The sequence below is a fragment of the Jaculus jaculus genome, chromosome 1, assembly GCF_020740685.1.
Source record: "Jaculus jaculus isolate mJacJac1 chromosome 1, mJacJac1.mat.Y.cur, whole genome shotgun sequence".
NCBI classification, from domain to species: domain Eukaryota; kingdom Metazoa; phylum Chordata; class Mammalia; order Rodentia; family Dipodidae; genus Jaculus; species Jaculus jaculus.
The window spans coordinates 31471221-31495344 of record NC_059102.1 but is presented as its reverse complement, the minus strand read 5'-3'; the positions used below and the strand labels follow the sequence as shown (position 1 = coordinate 31495344).

General features: G+C 42.5%; 1 long non-coding RNA gene across 1 annotated transcript in view; it reads right to left on the bottom strand.

Moving 5' to 3' along the window:
- Positions 1-234: 234 nt before the first annotated feature.
- The window catches only part of LOC123459539, a 27059-nt gene continuing 3169 nt past the window's right edge, over positions 235-24124 (bottom strand). The window contains exons 2-3 of the long non-coding RNA XR_006636328.1: positions 7453-8164; positions 235-468 (exon numbers count right to left, since the gene is read on the bottom strand). This is a non-coding gene — a long non-coding RNA (uncharacterized LOC123459539). The remainder of the gene's footprint in view (positions 469-7452; positions 8165-24124) is intronic.

The window sequence follows — 24124 nt, the reverse complement described above, 5'->3', positions numbered from 1 at the left end:
TGTAAGTTAGCACAAAGGGACTAAAAACAGTGCATCATTGAAATGGGAGACAGACAGAATTGGCAAAATATTGAAGGTTGCTTTTATTTTTAACTTTAACAACCTCTGTACAAACAGACAATATACCATGATCACAATTCCCTCCTAGCCCTCTCCCTTTCCCCTTCCCAAATCCCCTCTACTGAATTCCTTCTTCTTTCCAACGTGTCTCTCTTCTATCTTGATGTAATCATTTCCCCCTCCTCTTACGCAGGTCTTGTGTAGGTAGTTCTCAGCCACTTTGGGTCTGGAAGACAGAATAGCAAAGCTTCTCCCCTTCCTTTGGCTCCTCTTACATTCTTTCCTCCACCTCTCTCACAATGGTTCCCAAGCTTGGAGGGCGGGATTGAGATGTCTCAGGGCTAAACACACCACTGTCACTTCTCAGCACTTGAGTGAGTTTTGAGTTTCCCAGGTGGTCACTGCCATCTGAGAAGAGATTATTTTTTTAGAAAAATATTTATTTATTTGCAAGCAGATAGAAGTGAGCAAAGAGAGAATGGCAGACAAAGGGAATGGACACACCAGGACCTCCTGCCACGTCAAACGAACTCCAGATGCATGCACCACTTTGTGCATCTGGCTTGACATACTGACAATTGAACATAGGCCACCAGACTTTGCAATCAAGTACCTTTAACTGCTGAACCATCTCTCCAACCCTGTAAAGAGAAGATTCTTGAGCTGGGTGTGGTGGCACACACCTTTAATCCCAGCCCTTGGGAAGCAGAGGTAGGAGATTGCCGTGAGTTCAAGATCAAGGCCACCCTGAGACTACATAGTGAATTTCAGGTCAGCCTGGGCTAGAGTGAGACCCTACCTCAAAAAACAAAAACAAAAAAAAAAAGAGAGAGAGAGAGAGAAGATTCTTTCTGCTATCTTTTTATTTGAAGAGAGAGAGAGAGGTCCTCTGCCATTGCAAACAAACTCCAGACACTTGTGTCACTATGTATCCGGCTTTATGTGGGTATTGGGAAATCTAACCCAGGTGGTCACACTTTGCAAGAAAGTGCTTTTAACTGCTGAGCCACCTCTCCAGCCCTGAAAATTGCTTTTCATAGAGTGCAGAGTAGCTGCTCATTAGAAGACTATCAATAAATAAAATATCATGACACTGATGTAATGGCCAAGTATCAGAAGACAACAACCTCTTATCACTAAGAGAACAAATAAATATTTCAGTCCCCAGAGATGTGCTAATTAATTCAAGTTGCACTGAACTCCCAATAAATTGAGCCATATGGATGTCCATGAACTTATGAGCATGTGGCTGAGACTTCTGCCCTCATTCATTAAGGTTGCTTACAATAAGCATCATCATTTGGGGGGCTCTCATTTGCCACCATAAGACCCTAAACTGTAATAAAAAAATTAAGTTTAGGGGCTGGAGGGATGGCTTAGCAGTTAAGGCCTGCAAAGGTTAAGGATCTAGGTTCAATTCTCCAGGTTCCACGTAAGCCAGATGCATATGGTGGTGCATGTGTCTGGAGTTCGTTTGCAGTGGCTAGAAGCCCTGGCGCGCCCATTCTCTCTCTCTCTCCCTCTCTGTCTCTAATAAATAAATAAATAAATAAAATCATTAAAAAATTAAGTTCATCTGGTTGTGGTGGCACATGCCTTTAATCCTAGTACCTGAGAGGTGAGGTAGGAGGATCACTGTGAGTTCGAGGCCAGCCTGAGACTACATAGTGAATTTCAGTCAGCCTGGACTACAGCGAGACCCTGTTCAAAAACAAAAGTCCCAAAATAAAATGGTTAATTTAGTAACACTTATGATCTATAGATTTTATCACACACAAGACAAAGCCCCTTGGGCTCAGTCACTAAAGCACTTGTTGCTCAAGCACAAGGACCTGAATCTCCAACACCCACATAAATGCTGGCCATGGTGTTTGCGCCTCTAATCCCAGCACTCAGGAGCAGACAGATGGGTCCCTTGGGCAGGCTGGCTAGCAAACTAGCCAAACCCATTAGCTCTAGGTTCAGTGAGAGACAGTCTGAATAAAGAAGATGGATAGCAATAGAGGGGGAAAGCTGGTGTTGGGCTGGAGAGATGGCTGAGCTGTTAAGGCATTTGCCTACAAAGCCAAAGGATACAGGTTCAACTTCTAGGACCCATGTAAGCCAGATGCACAAGGTGGCACATGCATCTGGAGTTTGTTTGCAGCGCCTGGAGGCCCTGATGCTCTCATTCTCTTTCTCTCTCCCTCTCTTTCTCATATAAATGAATAAAAATAATTTTTTATGATTTTGTCTTTTTTTTTTTTTTTCGGTGCTGAGGACCGAACCCAGGGCCTTGCACTTGCTAGGCAAGCGCTCATCCACTGAGCTAAATCCCCAACCCCAATAATTTTTTTAAATCAGGTGTTAACTTCTGGTCTCCACACACATATGCATGTGCACACACACATACCACACACATACACAGACAAAAAAGAACAAGTCCCACCTAGGATTAGAGTGTGATAGAAAAGAAAACCAGCTTGCAGCTAGAGAAAGCATTCAAGAACCAGTACGGCCATTTTCCAGCTGTGTCACATGGGGCAAGTTACCTAACCTCTCAGTGTTTATTAATTCGGAAACTGAAGATGACAAAACTCTAAGTTTGTTGTGATAAAGAGACGAAACATAAATGATTACATAAATTATCTCTTGAAAACATGTCTCCTGGCTTCCAGATAAGATGGCAAGCTACAAACTGCCTTTGTGTGACCTGGTGAAGGAGAGAGTTAGGAGACTAGATTCTACTCCAAAGACAGAAAGAGAGGAAGAGCTCTGAAAATCCATAAAGGAAGTGAAAAGAGACCTGAAACATACAGAGGAAAAGATGGATGGTATACCAATAAGCTTCATCCAGCTGAGTCGGTTACACAGCTCCCTGGTGAGGGGAGAAGAAGTAAAAAGAGACTTCTGAAAAGACAGGAGACTGACAGTCCTACTCTTAGTACAAGCCCAAAGCTCTCAGAAGTCTCAAGCCTAATTGTTAGTTTTGGTGACACAGTGACTAACTACTTTGGCAAGCATCTCATTGGTGAGCAGAAATGCCGTTTTACATGGCTGTGTGACTCAAGAGGGCAGCAGCTCGGTGCCACCATGAGAGAATCTATTATTAAAAACTGAGTGGGCTGGAGAGATGACTTAGCGGTTAAGGCATTTGCCTGCAAAGCCAAAGAACCCAGGTTCGATTCCCTAGGATCCACGTAGGCCAGATGCACAAGGGGGCACACAAGTCTAGAGTTTGTTTGCAGTGGCTGGAAGCCCTGGCATGCCCATTCTCTCTTTCTCTCTCTCTTTCTCTCTCTTCCCCTCCCTCTTTCTCTGTCAAATAAATAAAAATAAAATATTAAAAAAAACAAAAACAATAACGGGGAAGCCAGGTGTAGTGGTGCACGCCTTTAATTCCAACACTAAGGACGCAGAAGTAGGAGGATTGCCGTGAGTTCGAGGCCACCCGGAGACTACACAGTGAATTCCAGGTCAGCCTGAACTACAGTGAGACCCTACCTCCAAAAACAAAAACAAACAACAAAAACAAAAAACCTGAGTCATGGGGCTGAAGAAATGTCTTAGCAGTTAAGGCACTTACCTGCGAAGCCTAAGGGCTGATGTTTGACTCTCCAGGTCCCACGTAAGCCAGAATCCCAAGGTGACACAAGTGCGCAAGGTCACCCGTGCACACAAGGGGGCGCACACACCTGGAGTTTGATTACAGTGGCTGGAGGCCCTGCATACCAATTCTTTATTTCTCTCTCTCTCTCTCTCTCTCTCTCTCTCTCTCTCTCTCTCAATCTCTTGCTGTCTCTCTCACTTTCTCTCTGAGAGGGCTGGAGAGATGGCTTAGCAGTTAAGGTACTTGTCTATGAAGCCTAAGGACTTGGGTTCGATTACCCAGTACCCACATAAAGCCAGATGCACAAGGTGATGCATGCATCTTGAGTTTGTTTACAGTGGCTAGAGGTCCTGGTATGTTCATTCTCTCTCTCATAAATAAATTAATTAATTAAATATAAAATTAAAAAAAAAAAAAACAAGAGCGGGGTATGGTGGCAGACCTTTAATCCCAGAACTTGGGAGGCAAAGGTGGGAGGATCATTGTGAGTTCGAGGCCACCCTGAGACCACAGAGTGAATTCCAGGTCAGGCTGGGCTAGAGTGAAACCCTACCTTGAAAAACCAAAACAAACAAACAAACAACTAAGGACCAGCATGGTCGTATACACCTTTGATCCAGGCACTTGGGCAGCAGGGGTAGGAAGATTACCGGGAGTTCGAGGCCACCCTGAGACTACATAGTGAATTCCTGGTCAGCCTGGGCTAGAGCGAGACCCTACCTTGAAAATCTAACCCCCCCCAAAAAAAAATCCTGAGAACAGGGAACAGTCACAGGTTAAGCAGTCTCAACAGGGCCTGCTACAGAGGCTGGGTAAGGCAAGGCCCAGGCAGGCAGTGGCAGAGAGCGAGGGGCCCAGACCCTGGCAGGCCAAAGGGCGGCAGGATGCTCGGCTCCACTTAGGAAATGTGTAGAGAAAGACAGCCTTGTCCTGAACGGCCAGTAGACCTCATCACTGAGAAAAACTCGGGAGTTGAGCAGCACTAAGCCCGAAGCTAGCAGGTGGATCAACCTCTGAAGCCACCTTACAAATGTACTTGACACCCACCGCTGTATCCCCCCAGCAAAGTGGAGGTCCTCAACCTGTACCAAACTCAACGACACTGAAATAGGTTAAAATGTTAGATGAAGATTGTAAGTTTACTGTTTAAAAATAAAAACAGATCAGGGGGCTGGAGAGATGGCTCAGCAATTAAAGGTGTACCTGTTCTCTCCCTACACCCCCCCCCAGATAAATATGAAATACTTTTTCAAAAAGCAGCAGATGGTAAAAAACAATAAAGATCAAGGCAACAATCAATGAAACAGAGATTAAAAGAACCATATAGAGATTTAGCCAAAGAGCTGGTTCTTTGAAACAATAAACCCCTAGCCAAAGTAACCAAAATCAAGAGAGACAATATCCAAATCAACAAAATTAGAAATGAAAAAGGGGTTCCAATGAAATCCAGAGAACCATTAGGCAGTACTTTGAAAATTTGTATTCCAAAAGCAAGAAAGTTGCCAGGCATGGTGGCACATACCTTTAATTTCAGCACTCAGGAGACAGAGATAAGAGGATCACTGTGAGTTCGAGGCCATCCTGAGATTACATAATGAATTCCAGGTCAGCCTGGACTAGAGTGAGATGCTACCTTGGGAAGATAAATAAATAAATAAATAAAACAAAAACTAGAAAATCTCCAAGTAGACAAATTCCTAGATTCATGTGACCTACCAAAACTGAATCAAGAAATATAAACTACTTAATTAGATTCATAAACAGCAATGAGATTGAGGCAAAGAAATATCCAGGACAGGATGAATTTTACCAACCTCAAAAAAAAAAAAAAAAAAAGAGCTGGGCTGGAGGAATAGCTTAGCAGTTTGTCTGCAAAGCTAAAGGACCCAGGTTCAATTCCCCAGGACCCACGTTAGCCAGATGCACAAGAGGGCGCGTGCATCTGGAGTTTGTTTGCAGTGGCTGGAGGCCCAGTGAGCCCATTCTCTCTCTCTCTCTCCCTCTCTTCCTCCCTCTTTCTCACTGTCAAATAAATAAATAAATAATAAAAATTAAAAAAAGAACTAATACCAATGCTCCTCAATTACTGCATAAGATAGAAAGCAACGAACGCTGACAAACTCATTTATGGAGCCAGCATTTCCTCAACACCAAAACAACAACAAAAAAGAAAACTATAGACCATTTTCCCTAATGAGAATAAACACATAGATTCTCAACAAAATGTTTACAAACTGGGCTGGAGAGATGGCTTAGCAGTTAAGGTGCATGCCTGCGAGACCTAAGGACCTGGGTTCGGTTCTCCAGGTCCCACATAAGCCAGATGCACATGGTGGCACACGCGTCTGGAGTTTGTTTGCAGTGGCTAGAGGCCCTGACACAACCATTCTCTCTCTCTCTCTCTCTCTCTCTCTCTCTCTGTCTCTAATAAATAAATAAAAATAAAATCTTAAAAAAATTCTTATAAGCCGGGCATGGCGGCGCACGCCTTTAATCCCAGCACTCGGGAGGCAGAGGTAGGAGGATCGCCGTGAGTTCTAGGCCACCCTGAGACTACATAGTGAATTCCAGGTCAGCCTGAGCCAGAGTGAGACCCTGCCTCAAAAAACAAAACAAAAAAATCTTATAAACTGAATACAAAGATAAATGAACAAGAGCTGGGTGTGGTGGCCCACACCTTTAATCCCAGCACTCAGGAGGCTGAGATAGGAAGACTGCCATGAGTTCAAGACTACCCTGACACTACACAGTGAATTCCAGGTCAGCCTGGGCTACAGCAAGACCCTACCTCGGAAAGCCAAAAAGAAAAAAAAAAAAAAGATAAAAATAAAACTGCCATATTACCCAGCTATACCACTGGAGTTTATATCCAAAGGATTCTTAAGTCAACAATCCAATGAAGTTCTTGCACATTCATTGTAACTGCCGCACTATTCACAGTATCTAAGAAATAGAATCAGTGTAAATGTCCATTAGCATATTAAAGGATAAAAATGTAGTACAGGGCCAGAGAAATGGCTTAGTGGTTAATGCATTTGCCTGCAAAGTCAAAGGATCTTGGTTCAATTCTCCAGGACCCCTGTAAGCCAGATGCACAAGGGGGCACATGCATTTGGAGTTCGTTTGCAGTGCCTGGAGGCCCTGGCGAGCCCATTCTTTCTCTCTCTCATAAATAAATGGATAAAATATTTTTTAAATGTAGTACATATACACTATAAAATTTTATTGACCCATAAAGAAAATTGAAATAATGGCATTTGCAGAAAAATGAATGAAACTAGAGATCATAATATTAAACAACAGCTAGACTCAGAAAGACAAATGCCATGTTTTCTCTCATATGTGGGAAACTATAGACTTGAAATAATATATGTGGCTGGGCACATGCCTTAATCCCAGCACTCGGAAGGCAGAGGTGGGGACTGCCATGAGTTTGAGGCCAGCCTGGGACTACAGAGTAAGTTCCAGGTAAGCCTGGGCTACAGTGAGACCCTACCTTGAAAAATAAATAAATAAAATAATATATGTATTATGGTGTGTATGTGTGCATGTCAGATGAAAGATGAAACTAGAAAGAGGATTGTGAGAGGGCAGGAAGAAATCTATCTTAAGGGATGGTAAAAGAAAATAATAATCGCCTCTAACATGAAAGCAAAATGGGACACTATCTGGGAAAGGGAAGGGAACTGCCAAGAGGAGACAGGGGAAATGGGGAGCAATTGGAGAGGAAATGACTAGAACAAAGTATAATGATATATGGTTATGAAAACATCATACTGAAGCCCATTAATTTGTATACTTACTTAATAAAAACAATCGCATGTCTCTTGCTTTGCTTACTTGGATGAGGAGATAGTAGATCTCGAGGATGGTGTCGGGTAGGCCATCTGTCAGAAGCACACATCTACAATGCCAATACTTGCCCAGGTGTTATGGTGCATGCCTTTAATCCCAGCACTCTGGGGATTAAGATAGGAAAATCGCTGTGAGTTCAAGGCCAGCCTGGTGTTACAGAATGAGTTCCTGATCAGCCTGGATTGCAGTGAGACCTTGCCTCAAAAAAAAAAAAAAAATACTTAGTGTGTGGAGTCCTGAGGATTACCATTAGTTCAAGGCCAGTGTGGCAGTTTGAATTAGATGACCCCCATAAACTCAGATGCTCTGAATGGTGGTCCCCAGCTGCTGGTAATTTGGGAAGTTGAGCCTTGTTGAAAGACGTGTGTTGGTGGTGGTGGGCTTAGGGGTGTTAGAGCCAGCTCCCCCTTGCCAGTCCTCTGCTTAGTCTCTCACTGCTGTTTTCCACCTGCTGCAGCAGAAGTGATGCCCAGCTCTGCTCAGGCCATCTTCTCCTTACCATCACGAAGCTTCCCCTGGAGACCGTAAGCCAAACTAAAACTTCTCCTCTCGCAGATGTTTTTGTTCAGGTGTTCTGTGTCAGCCACGAGAAGACAGCCACGACAGCCAACCTGAGCAACACGGCAAGTTCCAGGCCAGCCAGGGCTATGTGCTAGGACCCTGTTCCAAAGAAGCAAACAAATAAAGATGTCAACGGAGGCTTAAGGCAGATCCTTTGACTGTGTGCTCCAAGCACAAGAAGCGTGTGAAACTCCTCAAGAGGCCCCAGACCGCCTGGGCGCCCTCCTCCTGTTCACACACCCTCTCCAGCCACTAGTCTCAAATCCCTCACCTGCTCCCATGCGCTGGCAGTCTCTATTCTTCTGTTTCCCATGGATATCAGCAATGAGGAAAGAATGTTTTCTATTCAAACTAAAATTCTTAGGTCTGGAGAGATGGCTTAGTGGTTAAGGTACTTGCCTGCAAAGCCTAAGGACCCCGGTTCAATTCTCCAGGTCCCATGTAAGCCAGGTTCACAAACTAGAATTCTTTTCTTTCTTCCTAGACTGTTTCAGTGTTAGACAATATTGCTTTCCAGTGGTGAAACGGTTAGTCCACAAAGCTGACCTGGAAGAGTTTTTTTTTTTTCCTTCAGGCAATACCAAACTTGTAAGCACAGAAAAATCTGAGGATGAAAGACCTAAGGCCCTTTGTATCTCCCCCTAACAATGCAATTTATAATCTTGAATCATTTTCTGACTGAGAATCAACAAGAGGCAGTGGATGGGCCAAATGTTTTTTCAGATTTGTTCTCATTTCAACACTGTGAAGTGGGACGGCCGAGAGCTGTCCAGGGTACTGAAGTGTAACTGCCCAGGCAACTCTCCTTGTTTCTGCCAATCCTGGGGCTCTGGAAACTTGCTGGCCTCATAATTAGAAGTAGATGAATGAACAGAAAATTCTCTGATGTGAGGAAGGATGTGTGTGTAAGACAGAAGGGGAAGGGGAAGAAATAAAGAAATACATAGATAGGCTTAAGCACCAAGAAGAAACACACAAAAATGTTTGCTTCAATTTTATTTTTAAATAATAATGGTCACTAAAGTACCTCAAATAAGAAAAACATGGGCCAGGTGTGGTGACACACGACGTTAATCCCAGCACTCAGGAGGCAGAGGTAGGAGGATTGCCATGAGTTTGAGGACACCTTGAGACTACATAGTGAATTCCAGGTCAGCCTGAGCTAGAGCGAGGCCCTACCTCAAAAAAACAAGGGCTGGAGAGATGGCTTAGCAGTTAAGCACTTGCCTATGAAGCCTAAGGACTCCAGTTCGAGGCTCGATTCCCCAGGACCCACGTTATCCAGATGCAGATGCACAAGGGGGCGCCCGCATCTGGAGTTCGTTTGCAGTGGCTGAAGGCCCTGGCACGCCCATTCTCTCTTTCTCTCAATCTGCCTTTCACTCTGTGTCTGTCGCTCTCAAATAAATAAATAATGAACAAAAAAATTCTTTTTTAAAGAAAGAAAAAGAATTAAAAAAAAGAAAAACATGGGAGAAGGGTAGGAAGGCTTTGTTCTTAATCTTCTATGTAGGCAGAAACCATTTAATTCTTTACAAAGATACAAAAAATTTGACTTAGCTTGATGCTGTGTGCTTTCATGTTTCTTGGTTAAAAACACTCCTCCTAAGCCAGATGTGGTGGTGCATGCCTTGAGTTTCAGTACTTTCAAAAGGCTGAGGTAAGAGGATTGCTATGAGCCAGCCTGGGGCTACAGGATGAGTTATAGGTCAGTCTTGGCTATACTGAGATCCTGTCAAAAGAGAGGAAGGGGAATACAAGACATAAATAGAGAAATAGAAATAATAAAGAAAAACCAGTCAGAATTACTAGCAATGAAGAACACAGTTAATGAAATAAAAAACTCTGTAGAAAATCTCACCAGTAGGATGGATGAGGGAGAGGACAGAATATCTAAGCTAGAAGATCAGGTGGCAGACCTAATGCAATCCAACAAAGAGAAAGACAAACTTATAGAAAAGTATGAGTGGGAATTTCAAGATATTCGGGACACTATGAAAAGATCCAATATAAGAATTCAGGGCATAGTAGAAGGAGAAGAATTCCACTCCAGAGGCATAGTAGGCATCTTCAACAAAATCATAGAGGAAAATTTTCCCCAAATTGGGAAAGAGGTGCCAATACAGATACAGGAAGCCTTTAGAACCCCAGCCAGACAAAACCCAGAAAGAAACTCTCCTCGCCACATTATACTCAAACTTCCAAACACACAAACCAAAGAAAAAATATTGAAAGCAGTTAGAGAGAAAAATCAAGTTACCTACAAAAGCAAGCCCATCAGGATTACAGCAGATTATTCAACACAAACTTTTAAAGCCAGAAGGGCCTGGAGTGATATATTCCAAGTTCTGAAAGATAACAACTGTCAACCAAGGTTACTTTATCCTGCAAAGTTATCCATCCAAATAGATGGAGAAATAAAGACATTCCATGACAAAAGCAGGTTAAAGGAATATCTGAAGACAAAACCAGCTCTACAGAAAATACTTGATAGAATCCTCCATGCTGAACAAAAGGAAAAGCACTCATATAAGGAACCTAGAAAAAACCAGCCATACTCAAATACCAGTTAACAGAAGAGAGCACAGGTAGAACAAGTAACACACACACACACACACAAATGGCAAACATAAATACACACCTTTCAATAATATCTCTTAATATCAACGGTCTCAATGCCCCAACGAAAAGACATAGATTTGCAGACTGGGTTAAAAAGCAGGATCCTACAATTTGTTGTCTTCAAGAAACTCACCTTTCTACAAAGGATAGACATTATCTTAGGGTGAAAGGTTGGAAGACGGTGTTTCAAGCAAATGGGCCTAGAAAACAAGCAGGGGTTGCTATCCTAATATCAGACAGGGTGGACTTTAGTCCGAAGTTAGTCAAAAAAGATAAGGAAGGTCACTTTATATTGATTAAGGGCACACTCCAACAGGACATTACAATCCTAAACATATATGCACCTAACATGGGGGCTCCCAAATTCGTCAAACACTATTAGAACTAAGGTCACAGATAACACCAAACACGGTGGTGGTGGGTGACTTTAACACCCCACTCTCATCAATTGACAGGTCATCCAGGGAAAGAATAAACAGAGAGGCATCTGGACTAAATGAGGTCATAGAAGATATGGACCTAACAGATATATACAGGACATTTCATCCAAAGGCTGCAGAATATACATTCTTTTCAGCAGCACATGGAACATTCTCTAAAATAGACCATATATTAGGACACAAAGCAAATCTCAACAAATTCAGGAAAATTGAAATAATTCCTTGCATTCTATCTGACCACAATGGAATTAAACTACAAATCAGTAGCAAGAAAGGCTATAGAGCATACACAAAATCATGGAAGCTAAACAATACACTACTAAATGATGACTGGGTCAATGAAGAAATCAAAAAGGAAATCAAAAAATTTATAGAGTCAAATGATAATGAGAACACAACATACCAAAATCTCTGGGACACAATGAAGGCAGTTCTAAGAGGTAAATTTATAGCCTTAAGTGCCTATATTAAGAAATTAGAAAGGTCGCAAGTAAACGACCTAATGCTTCGCCTTAAAGCCTTGGAAAAAGAAGAACAAGGCAAACCAAAAAGTAGTAGACGGGAAGAAATAATAAAGATTAGGGCAGAAATTAATGAAATAGAAACAAAAAGAACAATCCAAAGAATTAATGAAACAAAGAGTTGGTTCTTTGAAAGGATAAACAAGATTGATAAACCCTTAGCAAATCTGACCAAAAGAAAGAGAGAAGAGACACAAATTAATAAAATCAGAGATGAACAAGGTAACATCACAACAGATTCCAGAGAAATTCAAAAAATTATAGGGACATACTATAAAAGCATATACTCCACAAAGTATGAAAATCTGAAAGAAATGGATGATTTCCTTGATCTATATGACCTACCTAAATTAAATCAAAATGAGATTAATCACTTAAATAGACCTATAACAAACATGGAGATCCGAGCAGTTATCAATAATCTCCCAACTAAAAAAAGCCCAGGCCCGGATGGATTCACTGCTGAATTTTACCAGACTTTTAAGGAAGAGCTAACACCATTGCTTCTTAAGCTTTTCCAGGAAATAGAAAAAGAAGGAATCCTACCAAACTCCTTCTATGAGGCCAGCATCACCCTGATACCAAAACCAGGCAAAGATAGAACAAAAAAAGAAAATTACAGACCAATCTCCCTCATGAACGTAGATGCAAAAATTCTCAACAAAATATTGGCAAACAGAATACAAGAGTATATCAAAAAGATCATTCACCCTGACCAAGTAGGCTTTATCCCAGAGATGCAGGGATGGTTCAACATACGCAAATCTATAAATGTAATACATTACATAAATGGGTTGAAGGACAAAAATCACATGATCATCTCATTAGATGCAGAGAAAGCATTTGACAAAATCCAACATCCCTTCATGATAAAAGTCCTACAGAGACTGGGAATAGAAGGAACATATCTCAATATAATAAAGGCTATTTATGACAAGCCTACAGCCAACATATTACTAAATGGGGAAAAACTGGAAGCTTTTCCACTAAAATCAGGAACAAGACAAGGGTGTCCACTGTCTCCACTTCTATTTAATATAGTTTTGGAAGTCTTAGCCATAGCAATAAGGCAAGAGACACACATAAAAGGGATACAAATTGGAAAGGAAGAAATCAAGTTATCACTATTTGCAGATGACATGATTCTATACATAAAGGACCCTAAAGACTCTACTAGCAAGCTGTTAGAGCTAATCAAAACCTACAGCAATGTAGCAGGATACAAAATAAATACACAGAAATCAGTAGCCTTCATATATGCTAACAACAAACACACAGAGGATGAAATCAGAGAATCACTCCCATTCACAATTGCATCAAAAAAAATAAAATACCTTGGAATAAACCTAACTAAGGAAGTAAAGAATCTATACAATGAGAACTTTAAGACACTCAAGCGAGAAATTGCAGAAGACACTAGAAAGTGGAGAAACATCCCTTGTTCCTGGCTTGGAAGAATCAATATCGTGAAAATGGCAATCTTACCTAAAGCAATCTACACATTTAATGCAATCCCTATCAAAATTCCAAAGGCTTTCTTCATGGAAATAGAAAAAACAATCCAAAAATTCATTTGGAATCATAAAAAACCTCGAATATCTAAAATAATACTGAGCAACAAAAAAGAGGCTGGTGGTATCACCATACCTGATTTTAACCTATACTACAGAGCCATAGTAACAAAAACAGCATGGTACTGGCACAAAAACAGACATGTAGATCAGTGGAACAGAATAGAGGACCCAGATGTAAGCCCAAGTAGCTATAGCCACCTGATATTCGATAAAAATGCCAAAAATACTCATTGGAGAAGAGACAGCCTCTTCAGCAAATGGTGTTTTGAAAACTGGATAAATATCTGCAGAAGGATGAAAATAGATTCTTCTCTCTCGCCATGCACAAGAATTAAGTCCAAATGGATTAAAGACCTTAACATCAGACCGGAAACTTTGAAACTGCTAGAGGAAAAAGTAGGGGAAACCCTCCAACATATTGGTCTTGGCAAAGACTTTCTAAATACAACCCCAATTGCCCAGGCAATAAAACCACAGATTAACCACTGGGACCTAATGAAATTACAAAGATTTTGCACCGCAAAGGACACAGTGAAAAAAGCAAAGAGGCAACCTACAGAATGGGAAAAAATCTTCGCCAGCTATATATCTGATAAAGGATTAATATCTAGGATATACAAAGAACTCAAAAAGTTAACAAATAAGGAATCAAACAGGCCAATCAAAAAATGGGCTAAGGAGCTAAATAGAGAGTTCTCAAAGGAAGAAATACGAATGGCATATAAGCACCTAAAAAAATGTTCTACGTCACTAGTCATCAGGGAAATGCAGATTAAAACTACATTGAGATTCCATCTCACTCCTGTCAGATTGGCCACCATCATGAAAACAAATGATCATAAATGTTGGCGGGGATGTGGAAAAAAAAGGAACCCTTCTGCACTGCTGGTGGGAATGCAATCTGGTCCAGCCACTGTGGAAAACAGTGTGGAGGTTCCTAAAGCAGCTAGAGATTGATCTACCATATGACCCAGCTATAGCACTCCTAGGCATATATCCAAAGGACTCATCTCATTTCCTTAGAAGTACATGCTCAACCATGTTTATTGCTGCTCAATTTATAATAGCTGGGAAATGGAACCAGCCTAGATGTCCCTCAACAGATGAGTGGATAATGAAGATGTGGTACATTTATACAATGGAGTTCTACTCAGCGGTAAAGAAAAATGAAGTTATGAAATTTGCAGAAAAATGGATGGACCTGGAAAGTATTATACTAAGTCAGGTAACCCAGGCCCAGAAAGCCAAGCGCCACATGTTCTCCCTCATATGGGGATCCTAGCTACAGATGACTGGGCTTCTGTGTGAGAATGAAAATACTTAGTAGCAGAGGCCAGTAAGTTGAAAAGGAGACATAAAGGGTGGAGAAAGGAAGGGAGGAGGATACTTAATAGGTTGATATTGTATATATGTAATTACAATGATTGTAATGGGGAGGTAATATGATTGAGAATGGAATTTCAAACGGGAAAGTGTGGGGGTGGGAAGGGTGGGAATTACCATGGGATATATTTTATAATCATGGAAAATGTTAATAAAAATTTAAAAAAAAAAAAAAAGGGCTGGAGAGATGGCTTAGCGGTTAAGCGCTTGCCTGTGAAGCTTAAGGACCCCAGTTCGAGGCTCGGTTCCCCAGGTCCCACGTTAGCCAGATACACAAGGGGGCGCACGCGTCTGGAGTTCGTTTGCAGAGGCTGGAAGCCCTGGCGCGCCCATTCTCTCTCTCTCCCTCTATCTGCCTTTCTCTCTGTGCCTGTCGCTCTCAAATAAATAAATAAATAATTAAAAAAAAAAAAAAGAGAGGAAGGGGGAGGAATAAAACAAAAATGCTCCTACTTTTCCAGCTGACCTGGATTTCACTATGTAGTCTCAGGGTGGCCTTGAACTCACAGCAGTCCTCCTATCTCTGCCTCCAGAGTGCTAAGATTAAAGGTGTGCACCACCACGCCTAAGGACTCTAGTTCAAAGCTCTATTCCCCAGGTCCCACATTAGCCAGGTGCACAAGGGGGCGCATGTGTCTGGAGTTCGTTGAAGTGGCTGGAGGCCCTGACGCACCCATTCTCCCCCCTCTCTCTCTGCCTCTTTCTCTCTCTGTCACTCTCAAATAAATAAATAAAGATGAACAAAATAAATATTTAAAAATAATAAAAAAAAACTTAATCTAAGGAAGGTGACATCTGCATCGCCTGCAGCCATCTTCATCTCGGTAACCCCATTAGCTGGCATACAGCCAAGGTTCAGTAACTGTATGAAATACCTGCGGGACCATCAAGGACTCAAAGCAGGACTTCAAATGCTTATAACACAATATGAACTCTGACTTTTCTGTGTGACTCCCAAATAAACTGGATTTTCCTATTGTTGGGCAAAGGACTTTATAATTAGCCCACATTGAGAAAGAGTCAGTTCAACTGGACTTGGATGATACTTGTTTTTGCCTACGTTATCTAACTATCCATATATGCATCTACATATTAATCAATTTCCCTAACTTATTCAGAGAAAAACTAAACCCAGAGAAAAATTGCAAGGCTAATACAATAAACATCTGTGCAATGCTCACCACCCAAATTCACCACCAGCTTTTTGTCACACCTGTCTCACCTCCTCCGTGTCTGTGTACTGTTTTTACCAAGTCATTGATGCTGAAACAAGCGTGATGCTGGAACCCTAAGTGCTTCACCATGCACCTCTTAAGAACAGTTGCCTCTTTTTATGTCTTACTTTGAAACAGTTTAAGACTCACAAGAAGTTACAAAAATAGTGCCACTTACGAGGCTCTCCCCATAACGTCTTATATAACCCTAGTACATTATTGAAACCAGGGAAATGACACAGCACACTATTTCAGCTATAGCTCTTGTTTCTCGCTTGCTCTCTCTTGTCAGTTCTTATCATGTATGCTCATTTGAGTAGCAGAACTATCCCATCATGTAAAACCCCCCCTCACATTCTCCCTTTATAGTTTCATCCTCTCCCACCTCCCCACTTCTAACTCCTGTTAACCCATTAACCATTAAAATTGGCTTTTATTCACTCAGCAAAATGGCCTTATGATTCGCCCTAGTTTTTTTGTTTGTTTGAAAATTATATATATATATATGTATATATATATAAATTTATTTGAGAGAGAATGAATATGGGTAGAACAGGGCCCTTTGCCACTGCAAACTGCAGATGCATGTAACATTTTGTGCAGCTAGCTTTAGGGGGGTACTGGGAAACTAAACCAGGCTAGCAGGCTTTCCAAGCAAGAGCCGTTAACAATCTCTCCACTCTGCTTTTTTTTTTTGTTTGTTTTTTTGGTGTGTGTATATGTGTGACACAGTCTCATGTAGCCCAAGGGGGCCTCAAACTCCCTCTGTAGCTAGGATGACCTTGAACTTCTCATCTACCTAGGATTACAAGCCTGTACCATCACACCTGGTTTATGAAGTGCACAGATCAAACCCTGGCTCTGTGTATGCCAGGCAGGTACGCTACCAACTAAGCTACATCCCCGGCCTAGGAACATATTATCAGGTGCCTTTTTGTTACCTCAATACTCCCTTCAGTAAAATGTCTGTGCAGGATTTTTTTTCTATTTTCTAATGTAAATGTCTATTTTCCTACTGTCATGTTTAGTGAGTTCCTCATATATTCTAGATAAAAATTGCTTGATTTGATTTGTAAATATTTCCTACCAGTCTGTAGCTTGTCTTTGCTTTTTTTTTTTTTTTTTTTTTTTTTTTTGAGGTAGGATCTTGTTCTAGCCCAGGTTGACCTGGAATTCCCTATATGTAGTCTCAGGATGGCCTTAAACTCACAGCAATCCTCCTACCTCTCCCTCCCAAGTGCTGGGATTAAAGGCATGAGCCACCACTCCCAGCTCTGTCTTTGCATCTTTTAAACTAGGCCTTTTACAGAGTAAAGCATTTTAATTTAATGAGGTCCAATTCATTGATTTTTTTTTCTCCTTTATGAATCTCATTCTTGATGTCAGGCCAAAGACTGCCAGTTGTATTGGAGCGTGTTTTCAACCACAATTTCCACAAGCCTTTATCAGTGTGGCCGGTGTAGGAGAGGGGTGTAGATACAGGAGAGGAGAGTTAAGAAGGCTGATGCATGATCCATTGTGCATGGAGTCACCTTAGAAGATGAGAGTTTAAAAAGCTCCCAGCGCAGCTTTAAAAAGCACACGAATAATCACAGAAGATGACACATAATTATGAATCATGTGAGGGCTGCCAAAACTGTAGCAAGGAGGAGGAGGGAGAGGAAGAAGAAATTTCATGGGTGGGATGGATACATTACATTATAGATACCATAGCTGAATGAATTAAAATAAAGTATAATGATACATAAGAATGAAAATGCCATTGCATGTCGGGCAGCATGCAGGAGGATGAGGGAGGAGGATTGCTGACAGTTCAAGGCCAGCCACGGCCACATAGTGAGTTCCAGGCCAATAAGGGTTAAATAGCAAGCCCTTACCTCAAAAAAAAAAAAAAAAAAAAAGTCACAATGAAACCCATTACTTTCTATGCTAACTTAAATAATGAAAGGGTTGGGGACATGGCTGGGGAAATGGCACAAGCCTGATGACCACACTTTAGACCCAAACTCATGAAAAGCCAGATGCAAGTAGCACACAGTCCAATCCCAACACTTCTACAGCAGTAGGAGGCAAACTCGAGAATTCCAAAGCTCAGGGGCCAACTTGTATGGCTTTTCCAGTGGCAACCAAGAGAGACTTACCCTGGCTCAAACAGGGTTGGGACAAGGACGTACCCCATGAGGTTGTCCCCTACCTCCATACACATGGCATGACACGTGTGTGCGTGCGCGCACACACACAAGGATTTCAATAGCTGAAGCATGCACAGGAGGAAGTTCCAGGAACAGAGAATTTTACAGCCAAAGGAAGAGAGGTGGAACACAAAACTCATGATCAAAGAAGTGTGTGTGGTGGCGGTGAGGGGGTTGACTCAGAGGGAGATTTACTATTTATTTATTCTACTTTTGGTTGTTTGAGACAGTCTTGCTACATATGACGCAGGCTGGCATCAAACTTGCTATGTAACCCAGGCTGGCCTTGACGTTGGGATCCTTCAGCCTTGGCTTACTAAGTGCTGGGATAAGAGACGTTTGTCATGCCCTGCTCATGTACTGATTTGCCTGTTCTTGTTGGAGTTGCAGTCACTTACTAATCCCAAAGCGTGCCATTCTCCTATGAGTTCTAGAGATCCCTGGGTCTCTACTCCCCTACAGGACTGAGGTTACAAACCTGCATGGCCATACCAAGCTGTTTAACATGGGCTCAGGCCTCTGTAGGTCTTCATGCTTGCATAGGAAGCACACTTAACTTCCAAGCCATCTCTCCAGCCCACTTTTTTTTTTTTTTTCTTTTCTGGTTTTTCAAGGTAGGGTTTCACTCTAGCTCAGGCTGACCTTGAATTCACTGTGTAGTCTCAGGGTGGCCTCAAACTCACGGTGATCCTCCTACCTCTGCCTCCCAAGTGTTGGGATTAAAGGTGTGTGCCACCACGCCTGGCTCACTTTTTTTTTTTAAGAGAAAGAAGTGTGTCATCATGTTGCATAAGCTGGCCCTGAATTCCTAAGCTGAATGATCCTACTGTCTTTGCCTCCCAAACAGTCCAGAATTCATGAATGCACCACAGCACCCCACTTAAGTTCACTTTTGGATAGACAGTAACATGGAGTTGGGAAGATGGCTCTGCAGTTAAACGAGCTTGCTTGCAAAGCCTGCTGGCTGGCCCAGGTTCAATTCCCGAGCCACCTGTGTAAGCCAGTCACAAAAAGAGACTACACAAGACATGAGCAACAATGACATCAAAACAGAAGCAAGTTTAAAAGGGGAAAGAAGGAGTTCAGTGGAGACAGTATTTGGGAGAGGGAAATGGGAGTCATGGGAGGGGATTATGATCATGGTATATTGTCTATACTTACGGAAGTTTTCAATAAAAAGTGTTTTTTAAAAACAAGAGGTGCAAAGCCAGGTGTGGTGGTGCATGCCTTTAATCCCAACTCTTGGGAGGCAGAGGTAGGAGGGCCGCTATGACTTCAAGGCCACCCTGAGATTACCTAGTAAATTCCAGGTCAGCCTGAGCTAGAGTGAGACCCTACCTCGAAAAAAAAAAAAAAAAGAGGTACGGGTGAGCATGGTGGTACACACCTTTAATTCTAGCACTTGGGAGGCAGAGGTAGGAGGATCGCCATGCATTCAAGGCCACCCTGAGACTACATAGTGAATTCCAAGTCAACCTGGGCTAGAGCAAGACCCTACCTAGAGAAAAAAAAAAGGGAAAGAAAGGAGGTATAAACATCTGATGTTCATAACTAGTGGAAAGAGACCTTGGCATGCCCATACAAACACACACAGAGACACACAGCCAACAGGAAAACAGCAGTGACCCAGACACACACATACACATGTGTGTGTGTGTGTGTGTGTGTGTGTAAATAAGTTTTTAAATGTTGAGAGTCATATTTATTTATTTATTTGTGACAGAAAGAGGGGAAGGGAGGGAAAGCAAACTCCAGAAACATGTGCCACCTTGTGTATCTGGCTTATGTGGGGACTGAAGAATCAAACCTGGGTCTTAAATGTTTTAAATTTAAGTTTAAAACCTGTTTAAATTTAAAACCTGGGTTTTAAATGTACTAGATACCAACAGACAATTAAGTGAGCTTAGAATTAGTAATTGGGAATACAGAGCTGCAGCCTGGGAAGATGGCTCATCAGTTAAAAGCTCTTGTGTGCAAATCCTGACACCCCAGCTTTGATTCTCAGTACCCACATAAAGCCAGATACACAAGCAGTGCATGCACCTAGAGTTTGTTTGCAACAGCAAGAGACCCCAGAATGCCCATACTCTCTCTCCCTCTCTCTCTCTGTTGTCAAATAAATTATACTTTTTAACATTTTTGTTTACTTAAGACAGAAAGAGAGAGAGGGAGAGAGAGAGAATGGGCGCGCCAGGGCCTCCAGCCACTGCAAACCAACTCCAGACGCATGCGCTACCACATGCATCTGGCTTACATGGGACCTGGAGAATTGAACCTGGGTCCTTAGGCTTCGCAGGCCTTAACCACTAAGCTATCTCCCCAACTCAAATAAATTACATTTTTTAAAAAGGAGATATATGGGCTAGAAAGATGGCTCAGCAGTTAAAGGCACTTGCTTGCCAAAGCCTGATGGCTCAGGTTCAATTCCCCAGTTACCGACATAAGCCAGATGCACAAAGTGGTACATACATCTGGAGTTCATCTGCAGTAACAAGAGGCCCTGCCATGCCCATCCCCACTCTCATTCTCATTCTGTCTCTGCTTACAAATAATTTTTTTAAATGTTATTGATTAAAAAGGACTGGGCTGGAAAGATTGCTTAATGGTTAAGGCAATTGCCTGAAAAGCCAAAGGACCCAGGTTTGATTCTCCAATACCCATGTAAGCCATATACACTAGGTGGCACATGCATCTGGAGTTCGTTTCCAGTGGCTGGAGGTCCTGGCATGCCTATTTTCTCTCCCCCCACCTCTCTCTTACAAGTAAATAAATAAATAATAAGTAAAAAATTTAAAAATTAAGAAGGAGCCGGACATGGTGGTGCACACCTTTAATCCCAGCACTCAGGAGGCAGAGGTAGGAGGATTGCTGTGAGTTCGAGGCCACCCTGAGACTACACAGTGAGTGCCGGGTCAGCTTCAGCTAGAGTGAGACCCTACCTCAAAAAAAAAAAAAAGAAAAAATATTTAAAAAAATATTTTTAAAGGAAATATGGAACTGGGACTTGGGACAGCTTCCATTCCATGTCCCACAATTACTTGTAATGCCCTTCTTGGTACAAGTCACCATTACAATTAACAGTGAACTCTGTAATTAACTGTTTAGTCTCTGTCTAGTATGCCAGCCCCACAGATTCAGAGTCCACAGCACTGTTGCAGTCAGCGTCAGGCTGCTGGGATTGGGATGAACCTCCAAACCACACAGTTTAGGGGAGGGATTTAGTTGAAGCTCACAGGTCCAGGGCAAGTTCCATAATGGCGGAAGAAGCTGGCCGCCTTTCCAGCACCGCAAACATGCAAGCACACAGGCAACGGCAAAACAGCAGGGACCCAGGCAGAGCTCTAGCTCTCTGCATACCTTTGGGCTAGAAATCAGATCCTCTTCCTGTGACACCTCCTCCAGCCAGGTGGCTGGAGACAAGGTTTCCTTCCTTCCTTCCTTCCTTCCTTCCTTCCTTCCTTCCTTCCTTCCTTCCTTCCTTCCTCTCTCCCTCCCTCTCTCTCTTTCTTTCTTCCAAGACTGCAGTTTATTATTTATTTATTTACTTGAGACAAAGGCAGAGAGAGAGAATAGGCACAGCAGGGCATCCAACCACTGCAAAGGAACTGCAGATGCATGCGTCACCTGGTGCATCTGGCTCAGGTGGGTCAATGGAAATGAATTTACGTCCTTTGGCTTTGCAGGCAAGTGCCTTAAACACTAAGCCATCTCTCCAGCCTAAGACAAGCTTTTTAATAAAGCCTCCTTAGTCTATGGGAGGACACTCACACTACCACATGCCTCATACTCCAGTGTCTGATGCACAATAAATGTTCACTAATAATTTGCTGAATAATTCTGATAACCACTGGTCATTGAATATTCACCCAGCCAGCCTTGTACTACCCACTTGGTACATGTAATCTAAATTAACCTTACAGTAATCATGAGAGGGAGAGGTAAGCCAAAGGTTCTGAACCTAAACTTAGAGTGAGTCATGGAGTCGGAGAATCTGAGTTCTGAGTTCAAGTTCTAAGGAAATTCTATGATCTGCCAGATTTGGTGATGATTCAGATGGGCAGTTGTACAGATGAATAAACCATTCAGCAAATGACAATACTCTGTTCCAAGTCATGGGGGTAGGAAGAACTACAATACAAAACTCAACCTCTCAGGCTGGGGAGATGGCTCAGTGGTTAAAGGTACTTGCTTGCAAAGCCTGCCAGTCTAATTCCTCAGTACCCACATAAAACCAGACACAAAAAGTGCCACGTGTGTCTAGCATTCATTTGCAGTAGCAAGAGGCCCTGGAACACCCATACATACAAAGAAAATTTAAGACAAGGAAAAAAAAACTAGATCTCTCAGTAAAACAACTTCACCAAAAGTCTTCTTGACTGTGGGGAATCCATGTAAAAAGGAAAGTTCACGGGAAAAAGTAGGAGGCTGAGCAATGAGTCCTTGAACTAGAGGACAACAGCCAGCACTTTCTAATGCCAGCGAGACTGGAGGATGAGGCACGAGGGAGAACTGGGGACGAGCCTGTGGGCCTGAGTGTCGTCAGAGGACGAGGAGACACAGCCTGGGCATGGCCAGGGCGCTCCCCTGGGAAACCTGGCCAGCTGGAGACAGTTATGGATGTGGTCAGCCAAGATCACTCCTTCGCAGAACCGCTCTGCGCTCAAATTCTTAAAGCCAGACCGCTGGGCTCAGGTGGGACATCCAGAAAGGCAGGCAGTTGAGAAAATGCAGCCCAGCCTCAATTTCCCAGGACCACTGAATATCTGTTGGACTTTACTTCACTTTCTTCTATTCTATGTACATTTATGCTTCTGGGGACACAGCTGCTATTGGAGGATAGAAATGGGAAGAAAGGTGAAATTTCAGCCAGGACATTTTCATGATTTTTTTTTTTTGAGGTAGGGTCTGCTCTAGCCCAGGCTGACTTGGAATTCACTATGTAGTCTCAGGGTGGCCTCGAACTCACAGTGCTCCTCCTACCTCTGCCTCCCAAGTGCTGGGATTAAAGGCATGTGGCACCACACTCAGCTCATTCTGATAATTTTTAATAGTGCTCAGTATCATGATTGAAATGACATTGCAGCCAGAACCCAGGAGAAGACCTAACTATCTGTATTGCTTCCACTTTCCTGTAGTCAAGCAGGAAGAGCTAGCACCACAATCAAGTCTGGCTGCATTGTCTCTCCCAAGGAGCAGCCTGCAAAGTGTGGTGGACAGTCTCCTGTGATCCTCTGGCCAAACACAACTCATGTCCCGTCTCCGGTGAATGTGATCCAGTGTCTTTAACTTGAAGGAAAATGATGATGACAGGGTCTCTTAATCCTGGTAAAGATTACAAGGTACCACCATACGCATCCACTCCATCTTTCATGACCCTGGGGAGTCATGAAAGGAGCTGATATCCCTCCATTCTTAGGGAGTAACAGAAGCCACAATTCAAACCTATCACCTCTGACTCTGAGTCCAAGGTTCTTTCAATTAAAAACCTGCTAATTTGTTATTGGCCAAAAGTCACTGAAGCCCACTTCCTAGCTGCTTGAAAAAGAGTGACAAGGACCTCACTGTACTAAGGGGAACTCTAAGGTGAGGAAATGCTGTATGTTTCTGCTCGGCAGTGGCCTTGGACAGTGCCGCCCTGCACTTCAGTGACTTACTCTAAGACGGGAGCACTGGCCTTGAAGAGCAGCTCAAAGGAGGGGAAACGAGGCACAAGGGCTTGCAGGTAGATTCACGGAGTTAACACTTCTCCATCTTCCACCTCCCCAAGTCCTTTTGCTTTTTGTCTTTCCTTTAAAAATTCCTTCCAAGGAAAAAACTCAGTAGCAGAGGCCCGTAAGCTAGAAAAGAGATATAAAGGGAAGAGAAAGGAAGGAAGGGGGTTACTGAATAGGATGGTATTGTATATATGTAAGTAGAAGAACAGATTAATGGGGGTGAAAAGGACCAAATGAGGTTAAGGGAAGAGATTGAGTAAAATAAAGGCAGAGGGAGGGCTAATCAAAATCTAAGGGGATATAAATAAATCATATGGAATCCTACTTTTTTGGACAATGGAACACTCATGAGCCGTAGATTGTTGCTAGAAAATTTTCAGTGCCAGGGATGGGATATCT